This window comes from Schistocerca americana, chromosome 2, assembly GCF_021461395.2.
Source record: "Schistocerca americana isolate TAMUIC-IGC-003095 chromosome 2, iqSchAmer2.1, whole genome shotgun sequence".
Lineage (NCBI taxonomy): Eukaryota > Metazoa > Arthropoda > Insecta > Orthoptera > Acrididae > Schistocerca > Schistocerca americana.
This window is the reverse complement of record NC_060120.1, coordinates 259,652,583-259,665,203: the sequence shown is the minus strand read 5'-3', so window position 1 is coordinate 259,665,203 and position 12,621 is coordinate 259,652,583.

Below are 12,621 nucleotides of genomic sequence, written 5' to 3'. Positions count from 1 at the left end.
AAATGTAAATATATGGTTGACTTATATGCTGTAAGTCTACCTGTTCTTCACACAATATGAATCCCTGAACCAACTATAAGTTACACTTTTTCTAAACAAGTGCATCTGGAGGTGCATATGTTTGTAACCTGTGTACAAAATCTGATGAAACATTTCTTAATCAGTGTAATGATACTTTATTCCCTGTCAGTATTTCATTATCTGTCCAGAATTTAATCATAACTCAGTATACCTACCGTATAAATACTGGATTAATTTGATCTACAAACATACTTATAATTTCATTTCTGCTGTTAACACTTTAAATTAGCTCAGATTACTTTAGCTGAAAAACTTTACTATAGTCTTCTTTCTGTACAATGCGATGTAAAATAGGAAAACATTTAATTTTTCCTTATTTCTCCACTTGAAAATTTTTCCGTGTTATTTCTCCATTTGGAGGAGTCTGATGTGATGAATTCATTGTCACTTATCTTGTTTGTGAAACTATTGCATTTATTTCTATTTAGCTACATTATTTTTATAATCTTTGAATTTCTGTTAAATATGTAACATTGTTTTCCTAACTTTGTCTTTCCTGTCTGTAGGCTGAAAGCCTTTCTTCTGTTTCACTTATATTTCCTGTCCGCCCCCCCGGTAGCTGAATGGTCAGCGCGACAGACTGTCAATCCTAAGGGCCCGAGTTCGATTACCGGCTGGGTCGGACATTTTCTCCGCTCAGGGACTGGGTGTTGTGTTGTCCTAATCATCATCATTTCATCCCCATCGACGCGCAAGTCGCCGAAGTGGCGTCAAATCGAAGGACTTGCACCAGGCGAACTGTCTAACCGACGGGAGACCCTAGCCACACGACATTTACATTTACTTATATTTCCTCAAATTTTTTCTTGTTTAGGATTCTTCTGGTTTAGACTCCTAACAATTTTTACACAATTAGACCATGCCATTATCTTTGGTTCTTATTTCATTACCACGCACACAATTTCTCTGCTATTCCCACTACAATTTCTCTTACCACTTTTAATGTTTTTCAGCAGCAAGTTACTTTGGTGCTTCTTCTACAATAGTTTTGGAAGTGTTTCCTGATTTTTATTGTTGACTCAGATGTTTAACTGCCATAGTTGTAACAATCTATTTTAGCGTTCACTTTTCACCCATACCATAGACAATATACAATTAATAACTGACATCCAATCTACCGTGGCTGAATTTGCATTAGTCATTTTCAGTTCTACATCCACATCTACATACATACTCCGCAATCCACCATACGGTGCGTGGCGGAGGGTACCTCGTACCACAACTAGCATCTTCTCTCCCTGTTCCACTCCCAAACAGAACAAGGGAAAAATGACTGCCTATATGCCTCTGTGCGAGCCCTAATCTCTATTATCTTATCTCTGTGGTCTTTCCGCAAAATGTAAGTTGGCGGCAGTAAAATTGTACTGCAGTCAGCCTCAAATGCTGGTTATCTAAACTTCCTCAGTAGCGATTCACGAAAAGAACGCCTCCTTTCCTCTAGAGACTTCCACCCGAGTTCCTGAAGCATTTCCGTAACACTCACATGATGATCAAACCTACCAGTAACAAATCTAGCAGCCCGCCTCCGAATTTCTTCTATGTCCTCCCTCGATCCGACCTGATAGGGATCCCAAACACTCGAGCAGTACTCAAGAATAGGTTGTATTAGTGTTTTATAAGCAGTCTCCTTTACAGATGAACCACATCTTCCCAAAATTCTATCAATAAACCGAAGACGACTATCCGCCTTCCCCACAACTGCCATTACATGCTTGTCCCATTTCATATCGCTCTGCCATGTTACGCCCAAATATTTAATCGATGTGACTGTGTCAAGCGCTACACTACTAATGGAGTATTCAAACATTACAGGATTCTTTTTCGTACACCAATCACAAATCCTGTCCAAGTCATATTGTATCCTCCTACAGTCACTCAACGACGACACCTTCCCGTACACCATAGGATCATCAGCAAACAGTTACACATTGCTATCCACCCTATCCAAAAGATCACTTATGTAGATAGAAAACAGCGGACCTACTACACTTCCCTGGGGCACTCCAGATGATACCCTCACCTCCGATGAACACTCACCATTGAGGACAACGTACTGGGTTCTATTACTTAAGAAGTCTTTGAGCCACTCACATACTTGGGAACCATTCCCATATGCTCTTAGCTTAGTTAGGAGTCTGCAGTGGGGCACCGAGTCAAACGCTTTCCGGAAGTCAAGGAATATGGCATCCGTCTGATACCCTTAATCCATGGTTCTCAAGACATCATGTGAAAAAAGGGTGAGTTGCATTTCGCAGGAGCGATGCTTTCTAAAGCCGTGCTGATGGATGGACAGCAACTTCTCTGTCTCAAGGAAATTCATTACATTCAAACTGAGAATATGTTCGAGAATCCTGCAACAAACCGATGTTAAGGATATTGGTCTGTAATTATGAGGATCCGTCCTTCTACCCTTCTTATATACAGGCATCACCTGGCTTTTTTCAAGTCGCTCGGGACTTTACGTTGGGCAAGAGATTCGAGATAAATGCAAGCTAAGTAAGGAGTCAATGCAGTTGAGTACTCTCTGTAAAACCGAATTGGAATCCCATCAGGACCTGGTGATTTTATTTATTTTCAACCCGTTCAGCTGCTTCACAACCCCAGGGATATCTATCACTATGTCCTCCATACGGGAATCTGTAAGAGACTCAAACGGTGGTATGTTTGTATGATCCTCCTGCGTGAAAGATTTCTCAAATGCTAAATTTAAAATTTCAGCTTTCGTTTTGCTGTCTTCCATTGCCAGGCCAGACTGATTAGTGAGTGACTGGATGGAAGCCTTCGACCCGCTTACCGATTTTACGTAAGACCAGAATTTCCTTGGGTTTTCAGCAAGATGTTTTGCTAAGGTATGACGGTGGAAGTGGTTGAATGCTGCGCGCATCGCACTTTTTACAGCAGCACGAGTCTCTACTAACTTTTGCCTGTCCTCATTCTCCCGATCTTTCTTGTACCGCGAGTGCAACTGCTTTTGCTTCCTGAGCATTCTACGAATTGCGCTGTTAAACCACAGTGGGTCTTTTCCGTCCATAACCCACTTTTTCGCCACATACTTGCCCAATGCGTGATTTACAATGTGTTTAAAATTTGCCCATAATTCTTCCACGTCCATCGTGCCGGAAGTAAATGAAGTCGATTCATTTACTAAGTGGGATGCTAACAACTGCTTATCTGCTCTTTCTAGTAAGAATACTCTCCTGGCCTTCTTGACCGACTTTTTAACTTTCATAACCATAGTCGTAATGACAATATCATGATCACTAATCCCTGTCTCAACACTGACACCGTCGATGAGGTCTGGTCTGTTCGTGGCTACCAGATCTAAAATATTTCCATTACGCGTTGGCCGTCGATTTAGCTGTTCAAGATAGTTTTCGGATAATGTGTTCAAAAGTAATTCACATGATGGCTTGTTTGTACCACCTGTAATGAATCCATAGACATCCCAGTCTATACTAGGTAGGTTGAAGTCGCCTCCAACTAATATAGCATGATCCGGGTACTTCTGCGATACAGAATGTAGACTCTCTTTGAATGACTCTAGAACTGTCATGGAACCTGGTGGCCGGTAATAACACCACACAATTAACTTTATTTCTCCTAGCTCTGTTAAACGTGTCCAGATAACTTCACAATCACACTCTACTTCGACCTCAGTAGACACAATATTTTTGTCAACTGCTATGAAGACACCACCTCCTACGGTGTCTAATCTGTCTTTCCGATACACATTCCAACCCTCACTAAATATTTCAGAACTTGCTATCTCAGGGTTCAGCCAGGTCTCAGCCCCGAGAATAATTTGGGCGCCACACGCTTCCTGGAGGGCAGTAAATTCAGAAACTCTATTCCGAACACTCTGAAAATTTACTGCTAATATTTTGATAGCTTAAGTGTCTTTACACTGAGCGCGTCCTGATTTCCCTGCCTGCACGTCGACTGGTGAGTGTTCATCAGGACACCCCGACTACTGCCTAGCCTAAAAAAAAACCCCATGTCCACACCACAAGCACTCTGCTATCTGAGTAGCTGCTTCCTTTGTGTATTGCACCCCTGACCTATCTAGGGGCGTCCAATTCCCCACCCAATAGCGCAAGTCTAGAAATCTGCAGCCAAGACCATCACAGAGCCTACGAAGCCTCTGGTTGAGACCCTCCACTCAGCTCCAAACTGAAGGACCCCAATCCACTCTGGGAACAATGCTGCAAATAGAGAGCTCTGCTTGTACCCCACTTGTGAGGCAAGCGGTCTTCACCAAATCCACCAGCCGCCTGTACGAACTGAGGATCACCTCAGAACCCAAGCGACAGGCATCATTGGTGCCAATGGGAGCACTACTTGCAGACGACTGCACCCCGTACGCTCGATAGCCGCAGGCAAGGCCACCTCCACATCTTGCATGAGGCCCCCTGGCAGACAAACTGAGTGCACGTTGGATTTCTTTCCAGCCCTGTACACTCTTTCCCTAAGGGGCTCCAACACCTGCCTAACGTTGGAGCTCCCAATAACCAGCAAGCCTTTGCCCCCTTGTGCCTGCTTGGGAGCTGCCGAAGGAGCGGCCACCTGCCCACTGACAGGATGAACAGATGAGGCCAGCCAGCCAGCCTCCACATTGGACCTCCGCCTCAAGCGACGCGAACTCGTTGCAGTCCGCCACTCACCCTGAGGTGAGGGCGGCCCCAACGTGCCGGGTACACTAGAAGGTGCCTCGGCGGCTGAGTCAGTGGACGCACCAAGCGACACCTGGGCTGTCACAAGCGACGTGCCAGACCCTCCGTCGTTGCTGCACCTCGAGACAGCAGCCTGAAGGCGGCTGACCGTGGCCAACAGCACGCTCAGCTGCTCTCGAACTGCTGCCAGTTCCTCCTGTGCCCACACACCCTATCCATCCTACTGCTAATATCTAACGCCTCCGCGAATTTATTCTCTACGGCTATCAATAAGCAATATTACTCCTCTCAAATATGAGAATACGCAAGGATTTTATGTAATTAAATATGCAAGCGCACAAACACTCGAAAAGAAATTAAGAATCAAACTACTAAACAAATATAAAAGCTAAATATGCGACTCGCTACTGCACTGCTGCTGCACTGATACATCACCAGCGGCTGCTCAAGGCTCTTTTCCACAATCAAAATGGTTTGCATCCAGAAATCAAAATATCTCCTAGATTTCTCACATGATCCCATTATGTATTAGTTAACAGAATCATTGCCGCCACTCATACCTCACCTGTCATTCAACAACATCTTTGCCTCTGCACTTCCGCCTCGACTGACATCTCTGCCCAAACTCTTTGTCTTTAAATATGTCTGCTTGTGTCTGTATATGTGTGGATGGATATGTGTGTGTGTGTGTGTGTGCGCGCGAGTGTATACCCGTCCTTTTTTCTCCCTAAGGTAAGTCTTTCCACTCCCGGGATTGGAATGATTCCTTACCCTCTCCCATAAAACCCACATCCTTTCGTCCTTCCCTCTTTCCTGATGAGGCAACAGTTTGTTGCGAAAGCTTGAATTTTGTGTTTATGTTTGTGTTTGTTTGTGTGTCTATCGACGTGCCAGCGCTTTCGTTTGCTAAGTCACATCATCTTTGTTTTTAGATATAGTTAACAGAATCATTTAGACTTGCTGCAGTGTATAGGGTGTAATAATAATAATAATAATAATAATAATATAATAATAATAATAATAATAAGCAAAGGATATATTGCTACTCACCTCATGGAGGAGGCACTGAGTTACAGACAGGCACAATGTAAAAGACTGCTAAAATATTACAGCTTTCAGACAAAGAAGCCCTACTTCCACAACAGAAAACACACAAGCTCAACAACTTTCAAACACATGGCCACTGTCTCTGGGCACTGGTTCCCAACTGTGAGTGCATTAGATGTGAGCAGCAGTCTGCTGGGGTGGCTGATGGGGGTAAGGAAGTGGCTGGCGTGAGGATGGGGAGGGGTAGCAGAGTGTGCGTATGTGTGCGCGCGCGCGCGCGCAGGGGGTCATACTGTGGTGCCTGTGGAAACTTGCAAAGACATGGTGGGGACAGGATTGGCAGATAGGTGCAGACTCGGGAGGCTGTGCTGTGGATAAGGGGTGGGAGGGGGGGACTGAGGAGAGAAGCAGAGAAGAGGAAAAAAACGAGTTGGTGCATTGGTGGGATAGGAGTCAAGTGTAGTGCTGAGGTGGGAGCAGGGAAGGGGATAGGGAGGTGGACAGGTACTAGGGAAGGATGAGGCCGGGGGGAATGAGAATGAAGGATATGTTGTGAGAGTTCCTACTTGCACATTTCAGAAAAGCTGGTTTTTATAGGAAGAGTCCAGATGACATAGACTGTGAAGCAGCCATTGAATTAAAGCACATAATATTGGGCAACATGTTGTGCAACTATGTTGTCCAGTTGTAGATAACATGGGTGATTTCACATGCAGCCCTGCCTTTGATGGGATAGGAGATGGCTGTGACAGGACTAGAGTAGGTAGTGGTAGTGGGAGGAATTATGGGACAGGTCTTACATCAAAGTTTTGCAGGGATATGAATCAAGGCACTCCAGCTGCACCCCTTCCTCCCACAGTGATCTCTATCTGTACAAATTCTGTTAGTCCTCATGCCCTCAACTAACCAAGGGTACATCGCATTGATCCATTTATTGGGGTTTCTTCCCATTCATTTCCTTATGAAATGTGGGAAGAATGATTGTTGAACGCCTCTGTGTGTGCTGTAATTATTGTAATCTTATTCTTACAATCCCTATGCGAGCGACATGTAGGAAATTCCCAAATCTTGAAAACCATTGAAACTGTATGCTTCATCACTTTTCATTATACTTTAATATGCAAATTAGCTACATTTTCAAATGTAAACTGAGGTAGTTTGATATGCAAATTAATAACATCTCAATTAAATCAAATTCAAGGAGCTTGCATAAACACATTTTTATTTGCAATATAGCAACATAGACTGTGTAAGCTATTTCATTTCTTTCCTTTTTATTTCATCATTTGTAGTAAGACTTTGCATTTGCATTTGTACCAGTACAGTTTACGATGACTTCGGTGAACTATGGTAACCCCAAAGCTGACAGAACTTTCAAACACAGAGACTGTCCTAACACCTGCTGATCTTAGGAGGTGGGGGAAGCACAATGCTGCAGGTATGGGAGACTGCCCCTGGGCCCTATGCCCATCGTGCAAGGATGTGGGCTTGCTTACACAGTGAATCGACAGAGTACAGTACGTACGACACTCACTTCCTGGAGAAAGAAACCAGTCAGGAGCCTCACATGAAAGATCTACTACTCTGGATGTCTGCAAAATGCTTCCATGGTCAGAGGAGGATTCCTAAATAGGTTGGGCAGCATTTTGAGGTACTTACTGCAGGAGATACAGATCTTGGAAACTTTGTAAAAGACAGGTGCCATCTCTGAAAATAATGGTCACACAGTTGAGCTGCTAGTTCGGCAAGTAGCCCAGCTTTTTTGTTATGATGCCACAAGATAGCGTGCTAGAGGCACCGAAAATAAGTCATTATGACTTTCTGGAACATTGTGAAGGTTTTTAGACATGAGTTTTTGGGAAGTGGGGCACCACAAAACTTGGTTGGGATGGCTGCATTTTCCCTGTTTTTTTGATGGGAGTACAGTGACATCAGCTTAATTTTCTCATTGGTGGGACACTAAATGTAGCTTTCTGAATGGTAATTGCTATTTGAGGCATGAAAAACTTCAGCAGAGTTGACACACTCTACGATCTTCTGACACTTCGGATTCTGCTTTCAGTTGAAACACTCCCATAAAGTAATTTTGATTTTAGAATTTAATCAGGATTCTTAAAGGGGAGACTTCTGGTTCAGATCTCATCAGAGAACAATGCAACAGCTGCATATGAACAGGCACACTTAGCAAGCCATTGGCACCACCTGCAGCCAACACATTCACATTTCAATGATGTTGAGATTAACATGCTGCAGTGGCAATATAGGTCACGATGAATTTAGTAACCTCCCGTGATTTCATGATTAGTTTAGATTTGTCCAATGGGGAAGGCACAGTTGTATAATAACTTCACTTCTGTTTTGGGCATGATGAACAATCGCTGTTGTTGAGTTGCAGCTTTTGATAGACAATTTTAAAATGTTGCAGTTAAGAAGCTGAATTTACCATTTCATACTTCCCTATCCTAAACTTTACCAACCACAGTTCATTCAAAATTTGTTTCTTCATCTTATTATTAAAGTTTGTCATACAAGGAGTATGTACAGAATTATGTGACAATGTCTGAAAATCGATTATTGTTAATAAACTCAGATTTATTTAATCTTTTGAGTTTCATTTCATTGTTAGTCAGTCCTTTGCATAATTAGTGAAAATTTGTTATGATGCCATTGCTGGGCCAAAAATTAGCATTTATTAATTCCACTGAACACAGTTTCAATTAGCAGTGTTTCATTGGGCAGATATCTAGGTAGGCAACTAGCTAGCATCATTAATCTCTGTTTAACAGAGTGGGTTTCGTAACCTCCTTGCAATACCTCCCCTCGATGTATAAAATTCTTCTACTCCTCTATCCCAAATTCTTGCATCCCATCTCCCAGAGAGAAACTCTTACTCTTCAGCACTCAGAAACATACTCCCACCACCATGCAGAATGTAGAACCTAAACAGACACAAAACACTGTCATGAAACTTTCCTCTAAAAGCCTCAGTTCCACAGAAGTATCCGTACTTTCCAAAGATCTTATCTGTTGCCCCCCCCCCCTCCCAAACTGAATCATGATGGGCTTGTTAAAGGCCTCTCTTTTCTCGTCCCTACAGTAGAATCACCTTTTCACCACCAATCATACCAAACACTCTCAATCCAAAACCAATACTGAACGCTGCCTGACTCAGTTCACTCCCCCGTCTGTGATCCACCACCACTGCCCCCAAGTTGCACCCTCTAACTTTCCAGAATTTGCTAACCTCTAACTTTGTCTCATATTCATTCCCCAAATCCTTCAGTATGGAAACCAACATTATATCCACAGAAAGAACTGTAAACCTGACTGTACAGTCCTACCTGCTGACAAACGCTCCATGACTGTGATCACAAACTGCTGGAATTATCTAGTGAGGGGACTTTGCCAGCTGTCAGGTGCATCCATCTACAAACCCTGCCACAATGACTCCATTCCTAATATCCAGTAGTACTTCCAGCCCCTCCTGAAACTAGCTCTGACCCAGGCCCTCTCCCTAAAGTCAGTCTCTCTCTCTCTCTCTCTCTCTCTCTCTCTCTCTCTCTCTCTCTTTCACTGGACTCGCATTCGGAAGGACGACGGTTCAATCCCGCGTCCGGCCATCCTGATTTAGGTTTTCCGTGATTTCCCTAAATCAGTCCAGGCAAATGCCGGGATGGTTCCTCTGAAAGGGCACGGCCGACTTCCTTCCCCATCCTTCCCTAATCCGATGAGACCGATGACCACGCTGTCTGGTCTCCTTCCCCAAACCAACCAACCAATCTCTCTCTTTCCTCCTACCATCTACATGCTTGCTTAAGTCAGTAAACCCAAAAACCCAAGCACCCACGATACCCCATTGTGTCCAATTAATGTGCCTCCACAGAGAGAATCTCTGCCATCATGGACCAACATCTTCAGCCTATTACTCATAACCTAAACCGCTATATAGGGCGTTTCTTTTTAACTTGGCACAACTAAATACCTCAAAATGCACATCATACAAAAAAATTGTTCCAGATGAAAAGTTAGTATTTTCAACAGTTACGAAAACGACAAATTGCTACTCACCGTAAAGCTGAGTATACGGCTGTGCAGCTTGCGCCTAGTCGCCTTGCGACTGTACTTGTCCCACATCCAAGTAGAGCCATGCGTGTAGGTTGCTTGCCTCTTCACTGGGCACCTGTGCTTCCGATGTGGGGTAAGTTACAGCTTACACTGACTAGCCGCAAGGCGCACTTGTGTAAACGCGCCTTAAAGGTCCGGGCAATCGCAGAGGGTGGGCTTATTGGTAGTTGGGAGCTCCAATGTTAGCCGCGTAATGGGGCCCCTTAGGGATATGGCGGCTAAGGAGGGGAAGCAATCCAGTGTGCACTCCGTGTGCATTCCGGGTGGAGTCATTCCTGATGTGGAAAGGGTCCTTCCGGATGCCATGAAGAGCACAGGGTGCAGCCAGCTGCAGGTGGTGGCACATGTCGGCACTAATGACGTGTGTTGCTTTGGATCTGAGGAAATTCTCTCTGGATTCCAGCAGCTATCTGATTTGGTGAAGGCTGCCAGTCTTGCTTACGAGATGAAGGCAGAGCTCACCATCTGCAGCATCGTTGACAGAACCGACTGTGGATCTTTGGTGCAGAGCCGGGTGGAGGGTCTGAATCAGAGGCTCAGACGGTTTTACAACCGTGTTGGCTGCAGATTCCTTGACTTGCGCCATAGGGTGGTGGGGTTTCGGGTTCCGCTGAATAGGTCAGGAGTTCACTACACTCAGCTGCCAGCTACACGGGTAGCGGAGGCTGTGTGGCGTAGTCTGGGCGGTTTTTTAGGTTAGAAGGCCTCGGGAAAGTATGGGATGGGGTGCAATCTCAAAGGGTGCATGACAAATACAGGACGGGCTTGGATCGAGGAACAGTTGGAATTGTAGTTGTAAATTGTTGTAGTTGTGCTGGGAAAGTCCCTGAGCTACAAGTGCTAATAGAAAGCACAGAAGCTGAAATCGTTATAGGTACAGAAAGCTGGCTAAGGCCTGAAATAAGTTCTGCAGAAATTTTTACGAAGTCTCAGATGGTGTTCAGGAAAGATAGATTAGGCAGAATTGGTGCAGGAGAGTTTGTGTCTGTCAGTAGTGGTTTATCTTGTAGTGAAGTCGAAGTAGATACTCCGTGTGAATTGATATGGGTGGAGGTTATATTTAACAGCCGAACTAAGTTAATAATTGGCTCCTTCTACCGACCCCCAGACTCCGATGATATAGTTGCTGAACAGTTCAGAGAAAATTTGAGTCTCGTAACAAATAAATTCCCCGCTCATACGGTTATAGTTGGTGGGGACTTCAACCTTCCCTCGATATGTTGGCAAAAATACTTGTTCAAAACCGGTGGTAGGCAGAAAACATCTTTCGAGATTGTCCTAAATGCTTTCTCCGAAAATTATTTCGAGCAGTTAGTCCGCGAACCCACGCGAATTGTAAATGGTTGTGAAAACACACTTGACCTCTTAGCCACAAACAATCCAGAGCTAATAGAGAGCATCATGACTGATACAGGGATTAGTGATCACAAGGTCGTTGTAGCTAGGCTCAATACCATTTCATCCAAATCCACCAGAAACAAACGCAAAATAATTTTATTTAAAAAAGCAGATTAAGTGTCACTAGAAGCCTTCCTAAGAGACAATCTCCATTCCTTCCGAACTGGCTATGCAAATATAGACAAGATGTGGCTCAAATTCAAAGATATAGTAGCAACAGCAATTGAGAGATTCATACCTCATAAATTGGTATGAGATGGAACTGATCCCCCATGGTACACAAAACAGGTCCGAACGCTGTTGCAGAGGCAACAGAAAAAGCATGCGAAGTTCAGAAGAACGCAAAATCCCGAAGATTGGCTAAAATTTATAGACGCGCGAAATTTGGCATGGACTTCAATGCGAGATGCCTTTAATAGGTTCCACAACGAAACATTGTCTCGAAATTTGGTAGAAAATCCGAAGAAATTCTGGTCGTAGTAAAGTACACAAGCGGCAAGACGCAGTCAGTACCTTCGCTGTGCAGTGCCAATGGTACTGTTACCAACGACTGTGCCACTAAAGCGGTGTTATTGAACGCAGTTTTCCGAAATTCCTTCACTAAGGAAGATGAATGGGATATTCCAGAATTTGAAACACGAACAGCTGCTAGTATGAGTTTCTTAGAAGTAGATACCTTAGGGGTTGCGAAGCAACTCAAATCACTTGATACGGGCAAGTCTTCAGGTCCAGATTGTATACCGATTAGGTTCCTTTCAGATTATGCTGATACAATAGCTCCCTACTTAGCAATCATATACAACCGCTCGCTCACCGATAGATCTGTACCTACAAATTGGAAAATTGCACAGCTCGCACCAGTGTTTAAGAAGGGTAGTAGGAGTAATCCATCGAACTACAGACCTATATCATTGACGTCGGTTTGCGGTAGGGTTATGGAGCATATACTGTATTCAAACATTATGAATCACCTCGAAGGGAACGATCTATTGATACATAATAAGCATGGTTTCAGAAAACATAGTTCTTGTGCAACGCAGCTAGCTCTTTATTCGCAAGAAGTAATGGCCGCTATCGACAGGGGATCTCAGGTTGATTCCGTATTTCTGGATTTCCAGAAAGCTTTTGACACCGTTCCTCACAAGCGACTTCTAATCAAGCTGCGGGCCAATGGGGTATCGTCTCAGTTGTGTGACTGGATTCGTGATTTCCTGTCAGGAAGGACGCAGTTCGTAGTAATAGAACTGTTCCTGATCTATATAAATGACCTGGGTGACATTCTGAGCATTTCTCTTAGGTT